General features: G+C 35.4%; 1 protein-coding gene and 1 non-coding gene across 6 annotated transcripts in view; both read right to left on the bottom strand.

Moving 5' to 3' along the window:
* Nucleotides 1–27,067, bottom strand: part of PDE4D (phosphodiesterase 4D) — a 1,594,380-nt gene that overhangs the window by 1,360,100 nt on the left and 207,213 nt on the right. The window lies entirely within an intron of this gene.
* LOC118151853 (U6 spliceosomal RNA) lies at nucleotides 16,439–16,547 on the bottom strand. The gene has a single exon (XR_004740258.1). It is a non-coding gene; the product is annotated as a U6 spliceosomal RNA (small nuclear RNA).

Below are 27,067 nucleotides of genomic sequence, written 5' to 3'. Positions count from 1 at the left end.
GTAAAAGGTGACTTTTTAACAAGTAACTTGAAAAAAATAAATGAGAAGAGTGGCTTGCTAATGTTTCTCTTTTTGTTTACCCCTTAACAGCAAACACCTTAGCCACAGAGAGATGAAAAATTTAAAATGCCGGCAAAGTTTTCATTGTTCAAAAAGAATATCTAGTGTGCAAGGTATGGCCTCAACACAGTATTAACTACTGTTTGCTTCTGCCACAAAACACACTTAAAGACTGTGAAAGACTGCATTAGCGAAGAGTAGGCCAACCATGCCTTCCATGAGACATATTTTATTTTCCAGTAAACACAAAACTTAATTATATCCCAAAAGTCTTTAATGATTACTGTGTGTGCAAGGTACTACTCTAGACAGCACAGAGGGATACAAAAAATGGTGCAACCTAGCTTATGGCCTCCATGAACTTAAGGTCTAGAGGGATGAGAAATGCCTGAATAACTAGCAAAAAGCACGTATAAAGCAGGCTACAAATAAACAATGCACCTGCCAGAAAATGCAGCTCCCCTAGCTGTCAGCTGGGTTGAGGTGCCACGAGAATAAACTCTACCCTGGTATTGCTGTGTAGGAGAGGCGCCCCCTTCAGGCCTTAGGGCACCATTGCTTGCCTCTTGCAAGCAGGGGCTTTCTCTACTGTTGGGAGGCTCTTCAAAGACAAGAACTAAAATTCTTATTTACCCTGTGTTCCTAGCACTTAGTGTCTTGTACGTAAGAAGTAATCGGTAAATGTAGAAGGAAGAATTAATAAATTCCCTCAATCCAGAATTCTCTGGCTCCTTTTCTCTACACATGCCCATTCACATTTCTGAATGTAAAAATCCTACCCAGCTCAAATGCCACTTCTTCCTTATAGCAATACTCAATCTTGCCTCACATTTCCATCGTTGGCAAAAATTTTGTTTATTCTTTCTCTGGACTCTTCTTTAATTTATATTCCTCAAACTTCTAAAAGGGTTTGAAATGGCTAAATCTTTAAATCAACAGTGGTTACTAGCTCTCATTTTACACAATCCCCTAAGATTTTATTTGATTATTGCTATTTGGGTACATTTGCTTTCATGTGTAGGCTCCTAGAGGGAGGTACCTGACCATAATATGCCATTTGTGATGTCTCCAGAATTTTAAAGGAGCATCCATTTCTTGGTTCGTCAAGAACTTCTTTAGCATCAATATTGTACCTAGAGCTAAATAAAATACTGATTAAATTAAATCGTATTTCTAGAAGTGATTGAAAATATTCCAGTGAAACAAGGCTCTTATTGACCTCTGCAGACTTTTGACTGTTCTAACAGTGTGCTATATTTGTTCAAGGATTATCATCACCTAGGGCTATCCTGAGACTAACTTCTCCAAGCATATTTCCCCCTCAGATCTACAAGCACTGTTTTCCTCAGATTCATCATTTTGGATAATTTCACAGATGAAATATACTGATGATCTTACATCAAATACTTAGAGGAAGAGGTTAAATGACTCCTGAAGTGGTGGTCAGCTTCTAGCTTTGACTGCCAAACCTCTGCTACACATTTATGAGTCTTCCTAAACCTCTAATTTAGGTTTCTAAATCCAAAATGCAAATGTCCTATTCTCTCCCAAAGAGTTTAACATCTTTTTGTTCAGTCTTTCCCATCTCTACAAATAACAAAATAAAACAAAACAAAAACAAAATGAAGAACGCATTAACTGCACAGCTTTTAGCTCACTGCCGGGCACATAGGAGATATGGGACTAGAAATAGTGAACTGGCGATATGTGTGCAAACGTTTTTAACCACAAAGATTCTTTTGTGTAATTGGTATCTTATTTCCCAGACAATTCTCATGTAGTCAGAGATTTCAAAATGCAACACTCAGAAAAGTTTGTTTTAAAAAGTTTAAGAGCCATACTGAGTAATACATAACTGGTATTTCATGTGTTTTCATTTTGAGGCTTCTCATTTACATGAATCATTTATATTTTCCCTAAAAGAATAAAGCATTTTTGTTATTTTCAATCACATCAAATTGGTTTTATTCTTGACATGAGGACCATAATTGCAACAAGAACCTCACTGATCACAATGGGATGTGAGTATTTCACTTCAGCAGGTCATATTCACCAAACCATGCCATATGTGTATCTTAAATTTCTGAGAATTCACCCTTCAGAATCATCTATAGATTGCTAATTTTCATAACAAACTAAACTGCTGATTCACCTACAAGAAAACATAGAAGGAACATGTATAACTATATTTGAGTCAACAGCTGCTGTGCCCACTGAAATCTTCCCCGTCTCACATTGAGAATACCATCACTATGTTTTCGCAGCTAAAAGAAGGTTGTTCTAAATGCAGATAATCTAAGAATCAGTCATCTTACATTCATGTCTTTCCCCAGAGTGGTTTAAAGAAAAATGCTTTAGAAAATGTTTATAACATTTAAATTTGTTAGTTGCTGGAAACACTGACTAAGTCTACTGTAGGCTATTTCTAGAACTCCTTAAATATCACCCCCCTCATAACAGAATGCAAAGTCCAGTATGTCTGATTTAAATGTATCTATAGGAGCTCAAAATAAGCATGACATTTTGCCCCAACTTGTAAAAAATTCTGGCGTAAATTTTAGACAATTTGGGTGATCCCATAAATCATGATAATCTTGCACCATCTGTCTCTTCTAATTTCACCATTCCTAACTTCTGTTCTGTTTCTCTCATCAAATCCCAAGGTAAAGAGCACATAGGAGCACAATATAAATAGAAGATTATCAACTCTTTCCCCACCTCTGTAGAGGAGACTTCCCTACTGCTAAAATAGCAATAAAAAATAACTTGCCTACCAATTACTGAGATGGCTATAGAATCTCCTATTGCACCATCCTCTGGTCAAATGTTTAAAGCTCAGTTAAAATGCAAATTAAAAGCAGACAATGTAGCAATTATGGCAAGAGTGGGGCAAGAGAAAAAGTTTCATCCAAGGATGCAAATTTTTGAAACTATAATTAAATGTGTAATTTGTTCCATTTTATAGACATTTTTATGGGCTGGAAAGGTACCATAAAACCCCAACTAAAATAGTGCCAGATTAGTGTTTCTAGTCTGATAAAAAAAATCACCTTAGACACATTGTAATTTTGACAGCCCATCTTATCTCATGTCACTGAATTGATTTTTACTAAGTTGGGTGGGTTAATTCCCTGAGTTATGTGGGGAAATATGAAGGTCACTTGATAGCCTTCAGTAATGTATTGATGAGGATTGAAACTTTCTACATATGTCAAGAGACGATTGCTCCATCACGGACAGGATGGTACTCATAGGTGTGAGTAAGAATACTGTCTCCACTAGTGGTTTAAGTAGAATCTGTACATATATATAGGACATACATGGATTTCATCTGACCAGCCAGTCATATATCAGGGTGGGGGTGGGTTGAGAAAAAGTGAAATTAGAACAATGAAAGATCAAAAGTAGTAAGAATATAACAGAAGGCATAAAGCACTAAAAGAGGAATCATCTGAGAAGTAAATGATTATAAATCATAACAGAATGGAGATTAAGGTACATTCTGAATATCTCAAGGAAACAAAATATATAAGAAACAAAAAAAGAAATTAATGTTTGGTAAAATTAAGAACTGACACATCTCATAAGAAATCACTGTAGAAGAGAAGAGAATTAATGGTTTGTTCATATGGAATAACCCATACTTGAAAAAAAGTATACATTAATATGAAATAGCCATATAGAACAAGAAATAGGAGGCTGGGAGAGTGGCTCACACCAGTACCCCCAGCATTTTGGGAGGCTGAGGTGGGTGGATCACTTGAGCTCAGGAGTTTGAGACCAGCCTGGGCAACATAGCAAAACTCATCTCTACTACAAATACAAAAAATTTTAGCTGGGTATGGTAGCATGGGACCTGTGGTCCTAGCTACTCAGGAGGCTGAGGTGGGAGAATCACCTGAGCCTGGGGAAATGGAGGCTGCAGTGAGCCATGATTGTACCACTGCACTCCAGCCCGGGCAGTTGGAGTGAGACCCTGTCTCAAAAATAACAATAATAATAATAACAAATAGCAGAGTATAGAGACATAGATAAAGCAAAGGCAAAATGATTTTTAAAAATATCCTTTCCCCTAATGTATTTGTAACCCCCCCAAAAAAGGGTCACAAGTCAATAATACAAACAGACAAATAGTAAGTGCTGTAACACAAGGAAAGAGACATGAATATTTTCTAAAGAACAAAATGCTCTGTACTGTCTTGAAGGAATGTGAGGTAGCAACAAAAATTGTTAGGACCATTTTTCTGGGTTTCCTATTTACCCAAAGAGCAACATCTTTAATGAACAATGACCTGGACACTGATTCAACATCTTGACATGGACACAAACCATCTTGATGTTGCCAACCTCCATTAGAGACTGATAATATTGGTTCCAATCTTGGGCATTTTCAGGAAATGAGAAGACAAGCTAACCATCTGTCTTCCTTTAGTTGTAGTTTTAAAGCATGGCATTCTAAAAATAAAAGTCAATTATATGCTACAGATTAAATATCAAACTTTGAATGATACTACTCTCTAGGTAATAAAAGTATAAGATTCCATTTGCCCATAGGGTTCTTTGAACAAAATAATAAAAATGTCAAAGAGTTCAATTTTTAAAAGAACTCCATTGAAGAAAACTTTACTTTTCTAAACGAAAAATCAAATATATAATTAAAAGCTTAATAACTAAATACAAAAAAATATATATTACAATATAGTGAACAAATATAACATTTTTGGAGAAGAGATGATGCTAATCATTAAGAAAATCCTAAAAACCCTAAAAGACAAAGGCCTAAAAAGACAGGTTTTTAAATTTCAAACTGACTAGTAATCCAAGAGATGCAAACCAAAACACTGAAATTCTATTTGTAGATAACAAAATAAAAATAAAATGTAAGTCTAGCAAGTGGGCAGCAAGACAAGCATACTTGTATAGAATACAGGGGAATTTCTTTTTGAGAAATAATTTGGGAAAAGCCTTTGACCTGGCAGTTTCACTTCTGGGAATCTATTCTAAGCAAATAATCTAAAACATAAATAAAAATGTATGCACACAGATGTTCCCTAATAATCTGTAATAATATGGGAAAATGACCAACAATAAAATAATGGTTAATTATGATACGTAATTCATATAATACACATAATCCACATTATCCAGACTTTTTAGTTATATAGGGAAACATTCCTGTTAAATAGAAAACTATGATTCAACATTTTAGATATGTCAAACCCTGTGTATGTGTGTTTATGTCCATACCCCCAAGTGCATATTGAAAATGACATTTTGAAATAACTATCTCTATAAAGACAGACATTATTTTTCTTAATAGAAAAACACATTATTTAGAGAATAAAATTTTTACTGTTTTCCAATAATACCATGCAGCCAGAACAATATATCCTTTTGGACTGATTAAATTTGGTTTACAATAACTGAGGATTATGAGGGAATCCACAGAAGATCTAGGCATGGCTAAGTAAAGCCTATATTCATTTAAACGAAGTTGAAAGCCAAACATTTCAAGACATCAAATAACACTTATGACTTAGATCCATTTGGTATGCTAAATACAAATTATTTTTTGTGCTTATCTCTGTCAAGAATCTTTATTGATTAACTTGTAAACCTTAAGACAAAATAGTATACATCTAAAACAACATAAAACATACTTCTTGCCAAGGATCCTACAATTCTTCCAAACAAGTCTAATTTTACTGGATGTTTAACTTAATTCTGACTATCAAGCATTCATAAATTTTGCTGTGAAGAGTTACAAAAGCTATTTCTTCCAATTCTAGAGTTTGCAGATTTAATAACTAAAATTATATATATATATATATATATATATAATATTTTATTCCTAAAATGCAGATGTGTGCCTAATTAGATGAACAGGTCCTCTCCCCATTCCCCAACAAAAGATATTGCAAAGACTGGAACTGTCAATGAATTGAGTAATACTATTGATTCATACCAATAAAAATAAAAAGCTTTAATTATGCTTGATTCTAAGAGTAGCTTCCATAATCATGTTGTTGATTAAACATATGACTAATTTTGAACTATCTCCTCTGTATTAAGACATGGCCCAAAATGACAATAGGTCCTTGTTTGATCATGCAGATTGGACAATTCTAAAGTTTCCTTATGAAATATTTATTTCCAAGAGTGCAAATTTCTTTCTTTTTGTTTCATATTTTTGAGATAAGAGTTTCACTCTTTTGCCCAGGCTGGAGTGAAGTGGCGTGATCTCGGCTCACTGCAACCTCTGCCCCCCAGGTTCAAGCAGTTCTCTGCATTAGCCTCCCCTTATGAGAAAAAAAAACTAAGGAATTATTTCATAAGCTATCCCTGTTGAAAGTGATTAGAAGGATTCCTGGGCCAGAGGTGGTGGCTCACACCTGTAATCCCAGCACTTTGGGAGGCCAAGGCAGGCGGATCACCTGAGATCAGGAGTTGGAAAACAGCCTGACCAACATGGAGAAACCCTGTCTCTACTAAATATACAAAATTAGCCAGGCATGGTGGCACATGCCTGTAATCCCAGCTACTTGGGAGGCTGAGGCCGGAGAATCACTTGAACCCGGGAGGTTGAGGTTGCAGTGAGCCCAGATCACACCATTGCGCTCCAACCTGGGCAACAAGAGTGAAATTCCATCTCAGAAAAAAGAAAAAGAAGTATTCCTGAACATTGAATAACACACATCTTTATGATAGAGAGCATTTCCATCTCCCTAGAAAGTTCTCCCATCTCTTGTTCTAGTCAATCTTCCCTCTCAGAGACAATCACCTTTTTCTAACGTTAGTTTTGTTCTAGAACTTAGAAATGGAATCATACAAGATGTATTCCTTTTTGTCTCGATTCCTTCATTCAGCATTTTGTTCCTGAGTCACTCATTTTGTTGCAAGTATCAGTTCATTCATCTTTGTTGATGAGAGACATACATTGTACAACTGTGACAAAATTTATCAATTTTCCTTTTGATTAACATGTGGAATTATGAATATTTTAACAAATAGGTGTAATATACTTTTTATGTGTAATATAAATGTTTGCTTCTGGGTAAATAATAGGAGTGGAATTGCTGGGTCAAAGGGTAGGTGAAAGTAACTATTTATCTGCAGAACATTTGTTCAAAGTAGTTACAACATTTAATTTTCCTGTCAACAATGTAAGAGTTTAGTGGTTCTAACTCATCAGTTTTTGGTGTTTTCAACCTTTTTAATTTTGTCCATTCTAGCGGGTACGTAGTGGTATTTCTCTGTGGTTGTAAATGCATTTCCCTGGAGCCTAAAGATGTGGAGCACTCTTTACTGTGGTAATTTGCCATTTGTATATTTACTTTAGTAAAGTGTCCCTTGAAATGCTTTGCCCATTTTTATTGAGCTATTTTCTTTGGTTTTTATCTTATTAATGTAGATGTGCTTTATGTGATGCTGATTAAAGTCCTTTGTCAGATATGTTTCACAAATATTTTAATCCTATTAGTAACTTGCTTACTCATTTACTTAAATATGTCTTTTGATGAGCAGTTTAACTTACCAATTTTTAGGGTTATTCTTTTCTGAGTCTGTCATATTCTGTTCTTGAAGTATCAGAGTTTTAGCTTTTACTTTTAGGTCTCTAATTCTTTAATTTTTGTCTGAGGTGTGAAGTTAGGAAGTAAAAATTTTTTTTCCCATATTGATATCAATTCCTTCCAATTTCATTTGTAAATAAGACTCTTCATTCCTTATTTGCTTTGGTGTCTTGAAAAAAATCAATTCACTATTTCTGGACTCTTATTTCCTCCATATATTTGTCTATCCTTGTGCCAAAACCTTATGCCAAGATGCAAGTTGTAATCTTGAATACAACTGTATTTTTATAGGAAAAGTAGAGTTAGGTAGAATTGATCTTCTTTTTAAAGATTATTCTGACTATTCTATCTTCTTTACTATCTCATATAAATTTTAGAATGAGTTTGTGAATTCTTCTAAAATAAAAGCCACTCTGATGAAGACTAAGATAAATTTGAATCTATTGATTAACTCAGGGAAAATTAATATCCTAAATTGTCATTGAGTCTTCTGATCAATGAGCAAAATGTATCTCTCCATTTACTTGAGTCTTCTTAAATTTCTCTCAGCATATTGTAGTTTCCAGTGTAAGAATTGGGCATATATTTCATTAAATTTACTACTAAGTATTTTCTATTTTCTAGCATTATAATAAATGAAATTTTAAAATATTTACTTTTAATTGTCAACTGTATTCATAAACATGATTGAATTTGTATTGACTAAGATACTGAGACCTTTCTAAATTCACTTATTCTTTCAAGTCACTTTTTTGGAAGCTATTCTTTATGGTTTTTTAAGTACCTGTTCATGTAATCCATGAATAAAAACTGCTTTACTTCTTGTTTTGAAAACTATGCATTTTAATAATTCTTCTTGCACTGTTGCTAAGACCTTCAGTAAAATGTTGACTAGCGATGTGAGGATAGACAGTACTGCCTTGTTCCCAATCTTATGGGAAAAGCAGGCTATCACCTTTAATTATGATGTGAGCTGTTGGGCTTTTTTGTAGATGGCTTTTATCAAATATTCCTACAGATGACTGCTTGCTGGGATGGGAGTAGGTGCTGTCCTGTGCATTGCAGGATGTTCAGCAGCAACCCTGGCTTCTACCAACTAGATGGCAGTAGCACCCTTCCCCTAGATGTGACAATGTCTCCTCCAGACATTGCCTAAGGTCCTTATGGTCAAAGTTGCCCCCATTTGAGAACCACTGAGCTAAACTGAGGCAGTAAGTCAGGCACAAACACAGGAGATTACAGCTAACGTTGTCAGGCAGCTGCTTGAATGGAGACTTGGGTTTTCTCAGCTGCAGACTGACTTGCTTCGTTCACCTATTTATTTAGATCCCCTTGACTATTAAAAGGCTGTCTTAGTCCGCCTGGGCTGCTATAACAAAATGCCACAAACAGGATGGTTTATAAACAGTAGTAATTTATTTCTCAAAACTCCGGAGACCGGGAAGTCCAAGATCAAGGAACCAGCAAATTTAATGTCTAATAAGGGCCAGCTTCCTCATAGATGTCACCTTCTTACAGTGTCCTCACATGATGGAAGAATAACTGAGATCCCTAGGGCCTCTTTTATAAGGGCACCAATCCTATTCATGAGGATCACCTATTCACCTCCTAGAGGCCTCAACTCCCTAATACAATCACATTGGAGGTGAGGACTTCAACATATGAATACTGGAGGGACACAAACATTCAGACCATAAGAGAGGCTCTGACCCATTCTTCTGGGTGCAATGCTTACATAAAACAGAAACATTCAGACTCAGGACCCTGAAGATACTGCAATAGCACCCTGGGGAGGAGGTATTCTCAGGCCTCTAGGTTTTCCAAATTGGTCACAGATGGCACAGAATGACAGCCTAGTCTTCGTCTCCTTTATTTGTTTTGTTTTTCCTGTACAATTAGAATCAATGTCCTGAGGTGTTTTCTTACCTGCAATGCAGCTATTATTCACAAAAAGATTCAGTAAGTCTACTTTTTAAAAGAGCCATATTTTTACACACACCCATGCACACATACTTTCTTTCTAATAAGTACCATAACACTTTCCAAATGTAATGAAACTTGATAAAGTCAGTGTATTTGAATTGTACAATGAATCCATGTTTTCCAATCTCCTTCCCACATGCTATTGCAAAAGATATAGGCACATGTGTTTATTGCAGCACTTTTCACAATAGCAAAGACTTGGAACCAACCCAAATTCCCATCAGTGTTATTAGACTGGATAAAGAAAGTGTGCCATATATACACCATGGAATACTATGCCTCCATGAGAAAGAATGAGTTCATGTCCTTTGCAGGGACATGGATGAAGCTGAAAACCATAAATCTCAGCAAACTAACATAAGAACAGAAAACCAAACACCACACATTCTCACTCATAAGTGGGAGTTGAACAATGAGAACATATGGGCACAGGGAGGGGAACATCACACACTGGGGCCTGTCTGGGGATGGGGGTAAGGGGAGGGATAGCATTAAGAGAAATACCTAGTGTAGATGACAGGTTGATGAGTACAGCAAACCACCATGGTACATGTACACCTATGTAACAAACCTGCAGGTTCTGCACACGTATCCCAGAACTTAAAGTATAATGAATAAAAAGGTTTAAGTATTTCTATATTGAATGAGCTTTCAATATTAGAAAAAATATACATGCTTGTCTTTTTCAAATTTTTTGGTATTAATAAAATTCAAAATAATTTAAAAGCAACTTTTCTCATCAAGTATTTACAAAATTCATAGATACTAAACCTTACCCTTCCTGGGTAAGGTTTGCCAAGTTTTGTGACATTAAAAAGGTTGGTAACAAGGAGCCTAGGCAAAAACAGAAATATAAAGTAATGAAAGCTACAAGTATGGAGAAATATTAATCATTGGATAATTTTCTAAGATCTAATATGAACAGAACCTGTTAATAGCAAAAGGGAGAAAATACTATAAAATTGAAAGAGTTTGAAGAAATAAGCATTTATATGGAAATCAATGTATTGAGAAGTGTGTTATGGTGTCCAAATATGCAATAAATCTGGGCATCATCTCAACTTCATCACCAAAACATTTTTAACTCACTCTTCTGGAGAAGTTTCTTTCATTTCATTTTATCATACATTCTATTCAATTGTATTAGAAAACACAGTTCCAATTACTGAAATACACTTTATAATAAAATTGCTGGTATTATTCTATAACCAAAGATTAGTAGGTTCACCTCCAAATAAAAAGGCCAAGTGTTCTTATTCATAAAAGAGAATATTGTATTGTGGAAATTTTAACACAATATAACTTCTATGCATGCTTAATTTAGCACAGCCAAAGAAGAAACATCTTCAAGATATTCCAAGTGTGAGGCCCACTCCAATTGTAGATGATTCATGTTTATGGCTGTGATTAACAAACTGCCAGTGCCTTCAGCTATAGAGTAGAATTTCTAGCTAGTTCAAATGTACATTCAAAATAATGTACTTCTAAATTACCAAATTCTTTTGGTACTTTCATTCCAGATAATTCCTTACTTGAGCAAAAACTATGAATTCTTCATTTGGCTATGGTTTATATATAGTTTGACAATTCTTTTTTATCTTACTTTAAATCAACATCTACCAGAAAAACAAACAAACAAAAAACAGATTACAGGAAAAATTTCAATTAACTTATCAGGTACAGAATATGTATTTGCATTAAGCATGTTATTTTTCCTCAATCTCTCCTGTTTATGACTAACTGCATACCATTCAACTATCATAAAAGTGTTTACTAAACATCAGAGAAGTTATCCACCTTCACAGCCATTTGGAAGAGGAAAAATTCTTTCTACTCTTTCCAAAATGAGTTATAAACACATCCCTAAAGCAATTTCAACTCCTTTGCAATTTGATTCTGAAAAAAAAAAATCTATACAACTGAAAATTACACCCAGAGAATACTTAAAATAAATCATGAGTATGGAACAACAATTACTATATCTGGATACACAATTAGGCAACTAATTATTTCAAAAATGCAATCATGCACACAAATAGATACTCACTAATTTCCCTCCCACTCTAATCCCTTAACTTCCTCTTGTGTTTTTCAAATCAATTTTAGCTCCCCTATCATTTTTTCTCTATTAAGAACAATATTTAAAATGTTTTTCTCTTCCCCTAATATATGCAATTCAATTACGTTTTCTTGTCAAGGTATCCAAGGAAGATTAGCATCCATTATCTGAGACTTCATCTTCTACATGACCTTTGCAAATCAGTGGCATAAAGGAAATTCTTGTTCTTTGGTTTATATCAGTAATAACACCAAGAGAACATACCAAAGATAAAACATTAGGAATATACCACCGTAAATTCAAACACAGTGCATTTCTGTTACATTTCAGCAGTCACCATGGAACTTTTAGGTCTCTGTTTCACATATTCTTTTGAGGCATTCTTACTTCAAAGAAAAGAAGAAAGGAAACCATTGAAAATTCATGCTTTAATGTTAGCTACAGGATTGTGTCTTCATTCCAAGTAGAACCAGAGATTTAGCTGAAAAATATTAGTTTTTTTCAGCCTTCTGATAGGAAGTTTGGGTTCAAAAGAGCTTCTGGCTAACATCATATAATGCTGCTGTTACTAACTTGTCACTAAAATCATTGAAGACAGCCTTTGAAACCAAAAGAAGTGGACAAATCAATTCTATCATCTATAAGAAAAAGATAGGTTCTAACTTTGAAACCCTAAAGGGAATTTAGTTACTCCATGGCATACCCAGCTTTCACTTCCAATTGCTTGGCTTGTAGACACAGAAAACTAAGAACACATCCTTTTTTCTTTTTTTCCTTCAACTTTTAAGTTCAAGGGTATATGTGCAGGATAGGCAGGTTTACTACATAGGTGAAGATGTGCTATGGTAGTTGCTGCACAGATAATCCCATCATCTAGGTATTCAGCCCCACATCCATTAGTTATTCTTCCTGATACTCTCCCTCCCCACAAACCACATCATCTCCACAGGCCTAAGTGTGTGTTGTTCCCCCATGTGTCCATGTGTTCGCATCGGACAGCTCCCACTTATAAGTAAGAACATATAATGTTTGTTTTTCCGTTCCTGCATTAGTTTGCTGAGAATAGTGGCTTCCAATTCCAACCATGTCCCTGCAAAGGACATGATCTAATTCCTTTTTATGGCTGCATAGTATTTCATAGTGTATATTTACCACATTTTCTTTATCCAGTCTATTACTGATGGGCATTTAAGTTGATTCCATGTCTTTGCTACTGTAAATAGTGCTGCAATAAACATACACATGCATGTATCTTTATAATAGAATGATTTGTATTCCTTTGGGTATATACCCAGTAATGGGATTGCTGGATCAAATGGTATTTCTGCCTCAAGGTCTCTGCGGAATCACCAAACTGTCTTCCATAATGGTTGAACTAATTTACATTCCCATAAACAGTGTAAAATCATTCCTTTTTCTCCACAACCTCACCAGTATCTGTATTTTTTCACTTTTTAATCACAGCCATTCTGACTGGTATGAGATAGTATTTCATTGTGGTTTTGATTTGTGTTACTCTAATGATTAGTGATGTTGAGCTTTTTATCATATGCTTGTTGGCTGCATAAACGTCTTCTTTTGCAAAGTGTCTTTTTTGTGTCCTTCGCCCACTTTTTAATGGTGTTGTTTGTTTCTTGTAAATGTGTTTAAGTTCCTTATAGACTCTGGATATTAGACTTTTGTCAGATGGATCAATAGCAAACATTTTCTCCCATTCTGTAAGTTGCCTGTTCATGCTAATGACAGTTTCTTTTGCTGTGCAGGGGCTCTTTAATTTAATTAAATCTCATTGGTCCATTTTTGCTTTTGTTGCAATTGCTTTTGGCATTTTCAGCATGAAATCTTTGCCTGTGCCTACATCCTGAATGGTAATGCCTAGAGTTTCTTCTAGGGTATTTTATAGTTTTGGGTTTTACATTTAAGTCTTTCATCCATCTTGAGTTAATTTTTGTATATGGTGTAAGGAAGGGGTCCAATTTCAATTTTCTGCATATGGCTAGTCCATTCTCCCAGCACCATTTATTAAGTAGGGAATCCTTTTCCCATTGCTTGTTTCTGTCAGATTTGTTGAAGATCAGATGTTGTAGATGTGTGGTCTCATTTCTGAGTTCTCTATTTTCTTCCATTGGTCTATGTATCTGTTTTGATACCAATATCATGCTGTTTTAGTTACTGTAAACTTGTAGTATATTTTGAAGTCAGGTAGCATGCTGCCTCCAGCTTTGTTCTTTTGCTTAGGCTTGTCTTGGCTATTTGGGCTCTGTTTTGGTTCCATATGAATTTTAAAATAGTTTCTTCCAATTCTGTGCACAGTATCAATGGTAGTTTAATGGGAATAGCATTGAATTTATAAACTAGGCAGTGTGGCCATTTTCATGTATTTATTCTTCCCATCCATGAGCATGGTGTTTTTCCATTTGTGTTATATCTGATTTCTTTGAGCACTGGTTTGTAAGTTCTCTGTGAAGAGGTCCTTCACTTCCCTTGTTAGCTGTATTCCTAGGTATTTTATTCTTTCTGGTATAATTGTGAATGGGAGTTTATTCATGATTTGGCTCGCTGCTTGCCTGTTTTTGGTGTATAGAAATACTAGCAATTTTGCACATTGATTTTATATCCTGACTGCTGAAGTTGCTTATCAGATTAAAAAGCTTTTGGGCTGTGATGATGAGTTTTCTAGATATAGGATTATGTCATCTGTATACAAAGATAATTGGACTTCCTCTCTTCCTATTTAAATACCCTTTATTTCTGTCTCTTACCTGATTGCCCTGGCCAGAACTTCCAATACTATGTTGAATGGTGAGAGAGGGCATCCTTGTTTTGTGCCCATTCAGTATGATGTTGGCTGTGGGTATGTCATATATGACTCATTATTTTGAGGTATGTTCTTTCAATACCTAGTTTATTGAGAGATTTTTAATGTAAATGGATGTTGAATTTTATCAAAGGCCTTGTCTGCATCTATTGAGGTAATCATGTGATCTTTGTCTTTAGTTTTTCATTATGTGATGGATCACATTTATTGATTTGCATATGTTGAAACAACCTTGCATCCCAGGGATGAAGCCAACTTGAACATGGTGGATAAGCTTTTTGATGTGCTGCTAGATTTGGTTTGCCAGTATTTTTATTGAGGGCTTTTACACAGATGTTCATCAAGGATATTGGCCTGAAGTTTTCTTTGCTTTATCTCTGCCAGGTTTGGTATCAGGATGATGCCAGCATCATATAATGAGTTACGGAGGAGTTCCTCCTTTTCAATTTTTTTGAATAGTTTAAGCAGAAATACTACCAGCTCTTCTTTGTACCTCTGGTAGAATTCAGCTGTGAATCCATCTAGTCCTGGTCTTTTTTTTTTTTTTTTTTTGGTTGGTAGGCTATTTATTACTATTTCAATTTCAGAACTTATTATTGATCTATTCAGGGATTCAATTTCTTCCTGGTTCAGTCTTGGGAAGGTGTATGTGTCCAGTAATTTACCCATTTCTTCTAGATTTTCTAATGTATGTACATGGAGGTGTTTAAAGCGTTCTCTGATGGTTATTTGTATTTCTGTGGAGTCAGTGGTGATATCCCCCTTATTATTTCTAATTGTGTTTATTTGATCCTTCTCTTCTATTCTTTATTAGTTCAGCTAGTGGTCTATTTTATTAACTTTTTTCAAAAAAACAGATCCTGAATTTGTTGATTTTTTTGAAGGAATTTTTATGTCTCTATCTCCTTCAATTCAACTCTGATCTTGGTTATTTCTTGTCTTCTTCTAGCTTACAGATTTGTTTGCTCTTGATTCTCTAGTTCATTTAGTTATGATGTTAGATTGTTAATTTAAGATCTTTCCAGCTTTTTGATGTGGGAATTTCACTTTTCTTGAGACAGGGTCTTACTCTGTCACCCAGGCTGGAGTGTGGAGGGCAGTGGCACGAACTTTTTCACTGCAACCTCTGCCACCCACGTTCAAGAGAGTCTTGTGCCTCAGGCTTCCAAGTAGCTGAGACTACGGGCATGCACCACCACACCCAACTATTTTTTGTATTTTTAGTGGAGACAGGGTTTCACATTGTTGGCCAGGCTGGTCTCAAACTCTTGACCTCAAATGATCCACCTGCCTCAACCTCCCAAAGTGCTGGGATTACAGGTGTGAGCCCCCACACCCAGCCTAAATTTCCCTCTTAATACTGCTTTAGCTGCAGCCCAGAGATTCTGGCATGTTGTCGCTTTGTTCTCATTAGTTTCAAAAAACTTCTTGATTTCTGCCTTAATTTCATTATTTACCCAAGAGTCATTCAGAAGCAGGTTGTTCAATTGCCATGTAATTGTGTGGTTATGAGTGAATTTCTTAATTTTGAGTTCTAATTTAATTGTGCTGTGATCTGAAAGGCTGTTATGATTTCAGTTATTTTGCATTTGCTGAGGAGTATTTTACTTCCGATTATGTGATTAATTTTAGAGTCAGTGCTGTATGGCGATAAAAAAATGTATATTCTGTTGTTTTTAGGGGAGAATTCTGTAGATGTGTATCAGGTTTGCTTGATCCAGAGCTGAGTTCAGGTTCTGAATATCTTTGTTAATTTTCTATCTCAATGATCTTTCTAATATTGTCAGTGAGGTGTTAAAGTCTTGCATTATTATTGTGTGGGAGTCTGTCTCTTTGTAGGTCTCTCAGAACTAATTTTATGAATCTGGATGCTCCTGTGTTGGATGCATATATATTTAGGATAGTTATCTATTCTTGTTGAATTGAACCCTTTACTATTACATTTAAAAAAATACATAAAACCTTTCAGCAACTTGCGTATAATCCTTGTGTGGGGGCCATGCTAATATTATCTGTATTGTTCCAATTTTAGTATATGTGCTGCCACAGCAAGCACTCCTTCTTTTCTTCATTGGGTGAAAGAAACCTGGAGTTCTCTGTTTGGGGAATTTTACTCAGAGGCAAATGTACTTTCTCCCACCATTCCAGCATCTTTAAGAAAAAAATGAGCAGAAAGCAGGTGTGAGAGGTCGACAGTGCCACATGTTCCAAAAGTCTTAGTCTGCAGAGATAGAGCCTTTGGTTGATGAACTGGGGAGAAAAGGTGAACAGAGCACAGAGGAGTGATCCTGACAGGCTGAGAATTACAGATGCCATGGAAAACTTCTTCTTACAGTATCAAAGAATCAGCCTGCAGTAGCTGAAAGATCAAAAGCCAACAGAGAGGAGGTACATTTAAAAAAAATTACCAGAAAACGGTAGTTGAAGTGGCAACTAAACCCAACAATGTTCATTAAACTGTAAACTGGATGTTGAAGTTTTCACAACCATTGTAATAGAAAAAGAGTCAGACTAAAAAAATCCACTCAACTTGGGTATCTTTGTGGTTTTACTTAAATTTGAGTAAAAAAAAAATATATATATATATATATGTATATATATATATATGATTCTCTAGTTCGTTTAGTTGTGATATATGTGTATACACACACATACACACACACAACATAAAACAGAGGAAGGAGAACAGTGCTCTAAAAATTCAAAACAAACCTCCAAAAATTTTTTACTGCAGAATCCAAAAAAAAAACCCAAAAGACTACTTGGTATATCCTCAACAAAGAACCAAGATATTGGCCTCTGTGAAAAGAAGACAGGATGAAATGAAGAGGATTCCAGCCAGGTTAAACAAGACAATAGACAATGGGTAAAATGAAAAGGGAGAGGGATTATTTTTTAAAAGGAAGACTACATAGAAACTAAAAACAAAATAGAAGAATTAATTGATACTGAAGACAGTGGGTTTAAGCATTATTTACGGTTCTATAAGCCTTCACAACGAGAAAGGAGAAGTGTGTTAGAGAAGAAGAAAAAATTGAAAAAGAGACTAGAGAGCTAACATACAGCTCATCACTATTCCGAGAGAGTCCAGAGAAATAAAACAGAAACAATAACCAAACACATATCTGAAAAAAAACTTTCCTAACCTCAGGAAAAGGAGTGACATGGCTCCAGGAAAAAAATAAATCAGTAAAAGACCTAAACCTTAACATATCTGGCACTTTTAAACTACTGAATAAACAGTAAAAAAAAAATCCTGCAGGATTCCAGGAAGAAATAAAACTTTTTACTTAAAAAAAATTAAAAATATGCTAGCTTCAAATAAGATCTAGATTCTAAGGAAACGCTGTAGCCCATAATACATTATATATTACAATGTGTATGTACAAATATATATACATGTGTGTATACACACACACACACACACACACACACGTCATAACTGTAAGAAGAAACTGATAGAAATACAGTGCTAAAGTCAAACAAAAATCTCTTAAAGAGAAAAAGTAGCTGGGAAATTAAAAGGACCATAAAGCATATAAGTAAATACAATTAATGAAGTTGATCTAACAGTTACATTTAAGAGTTCGGATTTTTCAAGAAAAATACTTTTGTAAAAAGTTGGTAAAAAATGTTCATATATTAGATAGAGGCAGTTGAAAGTTATAAAACATAGAAATTATATAGAACATAAGTATGCATAAATATGTGAAACACATACAAATAACCCCGTGGAATTGATATCAGAAGATAACCTTTAAAAATAAAAACACAAAAGCAAGTCTTAAAACATTTCTAAATGACAAAGGCTGAAGAATAAATCCAAATTGCAATTACAAACTATTTTAAAATTAAGAACAATTGAAAATCTATATAAAATCTAATGTGTGGTAAAATATGGACTCAAAAGAAAAAAACTCATAACATTCAGGGATCTCATCATTTAAAAAATTGAACAAAATAAAATAACAAAATAGTCAACTCAATAAATTACAGGAGTTCAATAAAGGTCAAGAAAATAACTTGAAGAAAAGTCACAGGAATGAATCAATAAAAATCAAAACAGAATGACATATTCATTTAACAACCTAGAAAAAGATCAAAACCCAAAGGAAGCTTGGAAAAATGAGTTAATAAAGGTAAAAGCAGAAAAACGGCAATTAGGTAAGTAGCACTCTGCAAGAGTAAGAAAAGAAAGTTTAGATTTCATTAAAAATTACAAAGTAGATTTGACTAACTATAGAAACGATTAAAAATATACAAACGAATAGCATATACAATCTTATTCCAATTAATGTGATAAACTAATTAGTGGCAATAATGTAAGAATATGAAGTGATGAAACTGATCCAGAAAGAAATCAACATCAGAATATAGAAGAACAAATATACAGCAGACACAAAAGAAAAAGGCGCTTAGAAAAATCAATCTAAACACAAAACACAAAACAAAAATGGTATAATAAGTAAATTTTTTTAGAATTACACTATATTCCACAACAAAGATAAACAATGGAAGCCTACTATATTCATTTTATATATTAGGTTGTTGCTAAAGTATTTGCGGTTCCGGCCATTAAAAGTAATGTAATAGCTAACAGCTATTTCAACTTAATGCCATACCTGACAATGATTACTTTTTAGAAGATCCACCTATTTCACTTTTTAAAAATACAAACATAACTAATTAAATATATATTAATAAAATTCAGGAGTATATTAAAAGAAAAAAAATCACAACAAAGTAAGTTGTAAGTATATCCAGAATCCACAAAGAACTAAAACAGATTTACAAGAAAAAAAAAAAAAAACAAGCCCACTTCAAAAGTGGGAAAAGGATATGAACAGATACTTTACAAAGGAAGACATATATGTGGCCAACAAACATATGAAAAAATGCTCATCATCACCAGTCATTAGAGAAAGGCGAATCCCATCTCACGCCAGTTAGAATGGCGATCATTAAAAAATCTGGAGACAACAGATGCTGGAGAGGATGTGGAGAAATAGAAACACTTTTATACTGTTGGTGGGAGTGTAAATTAGTTCAACCATTGTGGAAGACAGTATAGTAATTCCTCAAGGACCCAGAAACAGAAATTTCATTTGACCCAGCAATCCCATTACTGGGTATATATCCAAAGGATTATAAATTGTTCTATTATAAGGACACATGCACACGTCTTGGTTCAATGCGGCACTGTTTACAATAGCAAAGACATGGAATCAACCCAAATGCCCATCGTTAATAGACTGGACAGAGAAAATGTGGCACATATACACTATGGAATACTATGCAGCCATAAAATGGTGAGTTTGTGTCCTTTGTAGAGACATGAATGAACCTGGAAACCATCATTCTCAGCAAAATGACACAAGAACAGAAAATCAAACACCACATGTTCTTATTCACAGGCAGATGTTGAACAATGAGAATACATGGACACAGGGAGGGGAGCATCACACACTGGGGTCTGTGGGGGAAACTAGGGGAGGGACAGTGGGGGGTAGGGAGTTGGGGAGGGATAACATGGGGAGAAATGCCAGATACAGGTGATGGGGAGGAACGGAGCAAACCACATTGCCATGTATGTACCTATGCAACAATGTTGCATGTTCTTCACATGTACCCCAAAACATAAAATGCCATAAAATATATATATTTTTTAAAAATCAAAGGAAAAAGATGCAATGGGAGTCATGCCATTCTAGGTCATAAAGTGTATTAGAAACCTGTAACAATGACCTTATGAAACTAGCTCTAGACAAGAAAGACAAATGATTAAAAGAGGTTTCATGCCAAATACACCTAAATATGTCTAGTATAAAATTTTTGTATAAGTAAATGTGACATTTCAACTCACTGGAGAATACAGACTAATGAAGGAAAGCTATTAAGAAAATTGACTTGTATATGACAGCAAGTTCTCAGGTCACAAGAGGAAAGGCAAAACTCCAGAGATTAGCCCCTAAATTCAGCCAAACAAACCATCTGAAAGTGAAATGGCCCATGGGACATGCCAATGGGACTGTGAAAGTGCATCAACTCTGTCTGCATTTACTAGTAAACCCTTTTCTTTCTTTCTCATCCTTTATTTAGCACTGTCCCTAAATCACACTAGATTAGCAAAGGAAATATTAGGTTGGTGTAAAAGTAATTGTGTTTTTTTCCATTAAAAGTAATGGTGAATAATCACAATGTTCCCGCAAAGTATGCCTCTCAAAATTCACCAAAATAGTAAAGCAAGGAGGGAGAAAGCCAGCCTTGCTTTCATTCACCATGTTGATTCACGACCAGCCTGGCCAACATGGTGAAACCCCATCTCTACTAAAAATAACAAAAATTAGCTGGGTGTGGTGGCAGGTGCTTGTAATCCCAGCTACTTAAGAGGCTGAGGCAGGAGTATTGCTTGAACCCAGAAGGCAGAGGTTGTGGTGAGCCAAGATAGCGCCATTGCATACCAGCCTAGGTGACAAAAGCTCCATCTCAAAAAAAAAAAGTTATTTTGTTCACAGGCCATTACTTATTTCCATGACAATTTAAAAATAGAGATGTTTCTATTCTATTTATATAGAAGATCAGGAATATATAGTCTCATAAAATGCCATTGAGAAAAAAAGAGAATACCAATTCTGTCTTAACATATGGGAAATACTTTCATACCCTAAAGCCTAGTAATTTTCAAATTCTATCATTTTTGACTTTCCAGCTAACCTTCTCTTTTTCACTGTGTTCTATAGTACAACCTCTTACAAAACTGAATTTAAATTCATTTTATTTTGAAAACGTTCCAACATCCCTTGTTGAATTCTGAGGTACCAAATAGCCAGGATTGGAGGTTTCTAAACTAGTTTGCCCCACCCCCTTCTGGGAGTCTGTTTCTAATGTTGCTGTAACATTTAAGGATTGTCCAACTTTAAAAACCAATAATAACAAATCATTGGTAATTGGTGGCAAAACTAATGCTATTATAAGATTATCAGCCCATCAGTAAAAAGAAGAGCCAGAAATCCCACAAAGGCTTATGTTTCTAAATGTTGCCACATAAGGCAAAATTTGATCAAAGTGCTCTCCAAAGAATGTTACACTCTAACACAGCATGGTTTATAATTATAGTATTATGGGAAAAGCCAAAGAAGAAAATTGCATCTGTGGTTTTCACAACCAGTTTTTTTCTGTGTTCCAAGATAATTCAGATGGCAAGACAATTGCCCCAAGAGTGAGCTGAGGGATTGGAATTTGAAAATCCTCCCTGGCTCCCAATCTTTTTTCTGGATAACAAACCTGCCTCCCTCCACCACCATTTCCCCCAGATATCCTACTCTTCCTCTCAGTGATTTAGTGACAAACTCTTTTCTGAAAAATATAAATTGGCAGATTACAACCAAGTAATATTTTAAAAAGTAGAATAGGTATTTATGCTGTCTCTGCGTTTTGCCTTCAGATATCTTATAAACATATTGAGCTCTAAAAGCACATGGCTTTCTGCCTAGATACTCACTGTTGAGTTTATTCAGAGTGCTTGGTTGGAAACTGTTAATATTACGTAAATATTGCTATGGGTGAATCTGTCAAGAAAAAGTCACTAGTACTCAAATCAATAAATGTCATTTATGGCCATAGCATCTGCCTCTGAGAGACATCTGGGGACAGGAAGAAACATGAGGGAACAGGGGGAGGAGAGAAGCTGCAACAGGAAGCTGAATTTAAATTCAGATTACAATGAATTCTGTTTCCTACAACTTCAATACTCAAAAGCATCCACATTTTATGGAAAAAGAGAAGTATAATGTCACTGTTCACAATGTGTCTAATCATAAGCAACTGGACAAACTAAAACTATGGAAACCAGTGGATCCTGAGACTTTGACATCCAAAACTCAATTTAGAAAAAAATATATTTGAAATACGTCATCACAGTAGATTAGATAGAGAGATGGACACTTAGGCTTTTTCCCTTCTTCTAGGAATTTGGAAACTAAATAGTTTTCAATCAATTCTCCTCTCTGATAAGAACATCCTCTCCCTTGGGTTATAACATTTCTTAACAGAGAACACTGAAAGCAAACTGTTGGGGAAAAAAAAAAAGAAAAAAAAATACTAATTTTTTCTCTCTTCAAAGGATCTAGAGATGAAAACATTAGGAATGGGGGCCACAGGGATATGGCACAACATCAGTGCCATATTAGCAGCAAGTGAAAACGTGAGGTGGTAAATTTTAGCTCCTTACAGCAATGCTAATTTGTTTATATATCATGTAATCATTTGGACTACCTAAATTTTTGAGCATAAAACCTAGACACTATGTAAGACATGTAGACCAGTTAACATTACAATAAAAAGATTTTAATAAAGAAATCCTTGGTGGTTTTTAAAATTTAAATCAATAATCTATAAGCAACATAATTTGAGTGCACTTGTTCTTCTTCACTTTGGAGTTTTGGTGGGAAATAATTGATTTGTGAGTGTGAGTGCCTTTTTTCCTCTTTGAGAAGTAGGAAAGAATAGCACCTTACCACTAGTGCTTCCCACGGCTGCCATACTGAAGTGGTATCATGGAGACCCCTTTCCTTCTTCAAATTCTCTTTTTTTTTCTTTAAATGCAAAGTCCCCAGTCTGGGCCCTCTCTTTGACCTTATAGTTATGAAATCAATGAAAACAATGATCGCACTTTACCAACATTTAAAACACCACATCTAGAGTATTATGTTCTACAGTGAGCATCTCATTTTGAGATGAACAATAAAAATCAAGAATGTTTGCTTTATGATGGCCAGGATAGTAGAGGGTTTGGGAACAAAAATATATGAATAATAGCTGTTAGAACTAACGGTGTCTCACTTGGGAAAGGGAAGGTTTAAAAAAAAATGAATGAGCAGGAGAGGAACTGAAGTTTATTCTGCAAAGTTCCAGTGGACATGTAGCAGAAAATGGGTACATGCTCAAAAAAAACCCAAACCATCTTTCTAGGAAAACTATTTTCCAGCCACCCTAGCAGAAAACTGGGGCTGTGTGATTGACTTCTGGCCAACAGAATAAGGTTCTGACAGATTCAGCCATTATAACCTCCCATGTGCGTCTCCACGTGCTCCTGAGAAATGGATTAGTAGTAGTCAGCAAATCCAACCCTTGCTCTTGCTCTACCTCTGACATACTTCTTCCTGAATCTTCCTTTATGGAGTCTTTCTGCAGTTTTTATTTTTTCTTACTCTCTGAGCCTTTGCTCACTTCTTTAAACATCTTTTGATCCCTCTTGTATGAGTATGTTCCCTCTCCAGCCAAACAAGAAATGTTGCAAGTAGTGGATAATTACGTCATGTGCTCTCCTGTGTTCTCACCAGCATACCTCCTAACATTCCCCATACTTAGAAAATATGAAGTTTCCACTTAGGCAATTCCTGTTAACTAAGCTGAGTTCAACTCATTAAAATAAGCATTTGTTATTTCTATAAGTGATTAATGACACATTTCTAACTCCAGGTATCTATATCTTGTGTTCCAAAACACCACTTAGAAAGTGAGGCTACATTTGCTGAGTTCGTTTCAGATTCATAGAAATATCTGCTTGTCTTCTGGAGTGGATAGAAAAATGGTACAGACCTAATACCAGTGGATCAAGGGTAAAAATAAAAATTTCACGACTTAATTTACCTTTCTGGGTAAACCCTGTTATTCTCCTTTAAAATAACCTCTAATGTTTAACCCAACCAAGGTCTTAATGTTTAAACAGCATTAATTGGTCAGTTTCTTCATAAAAAGGACACATTTCTCCCTCAGCCAGCTCATTTAATAAATACATAAACCTCAGAGATATCTAAATATTCACATATTTTCAAATGAATACCTTTCTTTCAGCCTCAGCCTCCTCAATCTGAAAAAACCCACCATTTTTTATCCTTCTCACTTCTTTTTTTTTAGTTGTTTTATGCTTTCTTTAACAGTTGTGAACTAAACCAAACCATGTGCAAAATTTTTATTCTATTTAATTTATCATGGTAGTCATAAATATATTTGTGGTGATAATGAATACTCACATATAACCTTGCTACCAGGTTTAAATGAGTTAATTGCAGAATATGTTTTTCCATCCAAATGTGACTTGTTTTGTAAAATGGCATTCATACATTTACATTCTGTTAATCTAAAGTCCCAATTCCCTGTCTTTTGATTTACTCAGATTACCACCTTGCAAAACATATTCTGACAGCATATAGAGAAATATCCCAAATGCACAATTATGTCACCCTTACAGAATGAAGCACTTTCAACTTATCTTAACCATAGTTTAGGCACAGAGTTATTTACATGTCAAGCTATAGGCACCATTTCTGAGTGCAGACTATAAGCTTCAATAGATTCGTAAACAGTTTCAATGAGGATGTAGTATACATTATATTTTCATTTAGAATGTTCTTATGTCAATTCACAACACCCTAATTTCACCAATAAAAACCTGTTTCTGCCATTTGTCTGGATAATAAACAAAATATCTGGTGTTTATTGGAGCTAACAATAAAGTAAGAGTTTAAGTAGCTGCCACCAACTATGGAATTACAGATAATGCCATCTGTCCACTCTATTAGTAATATGATAATATCCTGATCAGAAATGCACTCTGCCACTGAAGTGTAGTTTATATTAACACATGCACTTTTTTTTTTTTGACAGAGTCTCGCTCTGACACCAGGCTGGAGTACAGTGGCACAATCTCAGCTCACTGCAACCTTCTCACTTCTTTCAAAATCTTTACTCTTATTCAGACGTTGTTAACTCAGGTTTTTCACAAATATGGATACATCATGAATTTCTTAATTAGCAAAAGAAAATGTGTATTACCAAGCTTATGGGAACAGGCCCTAAATCTTAGCTAGTAATTCCAGGCTCTTCTCAAGCTAACTCTCCCCACTAGTCACAACAACTATCATGTTTCAGGCAACCTCACCTCTACCAGCCACAGGACCCCACTACACCACTGCCTGAGCATGCATAGGAATGCCATTGCTCCATTCCCACCAGTGCCTCATCACAGCAAACATGCATGCACCTCACTGTGCTGCTGTGGCTGCTGAGATGCACAAGCAAGCATGGATTCTGCTGCCATCACTCCAGTGAAGTACCCTGGCCAGCACATCATATTGAAATGTTGTGGCCAGAAGACCAGGAACTTCTTGACCCCTCTAGCACAGCAGGCTGCTAACCTTGAGGGGCCAGGGAACAAAGCAAGAGGCCTGGTACTGCCCTCCAAAGTTATAGCATGCAGCCAAAAGTGCTAAGCTGAGCCTTGGCCCCCTAAAATCTTCCAGAAATGAAGCCAGTGGACTGAATTCACCTTATACCACAATCAAACACCCAAGGTCATCAAAGAAGATAAAAGCAAAAAGTCCCATCCAAAGGACAGCAACTTCAAAGACAGAAGAAATATCAGCTCACACAGATGAGAAAGAACCAGCACAAGAACTCTGGCGATTCAAAAAGCTGGAGTGTCTTCTTACCTCCAAATGCCTGCACTAGTTCCCCAGCAAGGATTCTTAGCCAGGCTCACATGGCTGAAATGACAGACATAGATTTCAGAATATGGATAGGAACAAAGATCTTATATATTCAGGGGAAAGTTGAAACCCAATCCAAGAAATCTAAGACACAGAACAATACAGAGGCTGAAAGATGAACTGGCCATTTTAAGAAAGAAAGAAACTGATGTGATAGAGGGGAAAAAACCTTCCCTTCAGGAATTTCATAATATGACCACAAGTAGTAACAGAAGAATAAACCAAGCTGGGAAAAGATCTGAGTTCAAATACCAGTTCTCTGAATTAACGCAGTCAGACAAAAATGAAGAAAAAAATAATAAAAAAGAAAGAACAAACCCTCCAGGAAAGATGGGACTATATAAAAAGATCAAATTTACAACTCAATGATATCCCTGGAAGACAGGGAGATAAAGCAAATCCCTGGAAGACAGGGAGATAAAGCAAATAACTTGAAAAACATTTTGGAGAATATCGTCCATGAAAATTTCCCCACCCTCACTGGAGAGGCCAACATTCAAATTCAAGAAATGCAGAGAACCCCTGTGAGACACCATTCAACACAATCATTCCCTAGACATATAGTCATCACATTCTCCAAGGGTAAAATGGAGGAATAAAACGTTGCAGGTAGCCAGAAAGAAGGGGCAAGGAACCTTCCAAGGAAACTCCATCAGGCTAACAGCAGACCTTTCAGCAGAAATCCTACAAGCCAGAAGAGGCCAGAGGCCTATATTCAGCATTCTTAATGAAAAGAAATTCCAACCAGGAATTTCATATCTGGCTAAACTAAGTTTCAAAGCAAAGGAGAAGTAAGATATTTTTCAGAGAAGCAAATGCTAAGGGAATTCATCACCACCAGACCTGCCTTTCAAGCAGTCCTTAAGGAAGTACCAAATATGGAAAGAAAAGACCATTACCAGCCGCTGTGAAAACACACTTAAGTACATAGATCACTGATACTATAAAGAAACTCCACAATCAAGTCTGCATAATAAATAGCTAACAACTTGATGACAGAATCAAATCCACACATATCAATGTTAAA

The sequence above is a fragment of the Callithrix jacchus genome, chromosome 2 (genome assembly GCF_049354715.1).
Source record: "Callithrix jacchus isolate 240 chromosome 2, calJac240_pri, whole genome shotgun sequence".
In the NCBI taxonomy this organism is placed as follows: domain Eukaryota; kingdom Metazoa; phylum Chordata; class Mammalia; order Primates; family Cebidae; genus Callithrix; species Callithrix jacchus.
Note: the sequence above shows the minus strand (reverse complement) of the source record. Positions and strands in the feature narration are given on the sequence as shown.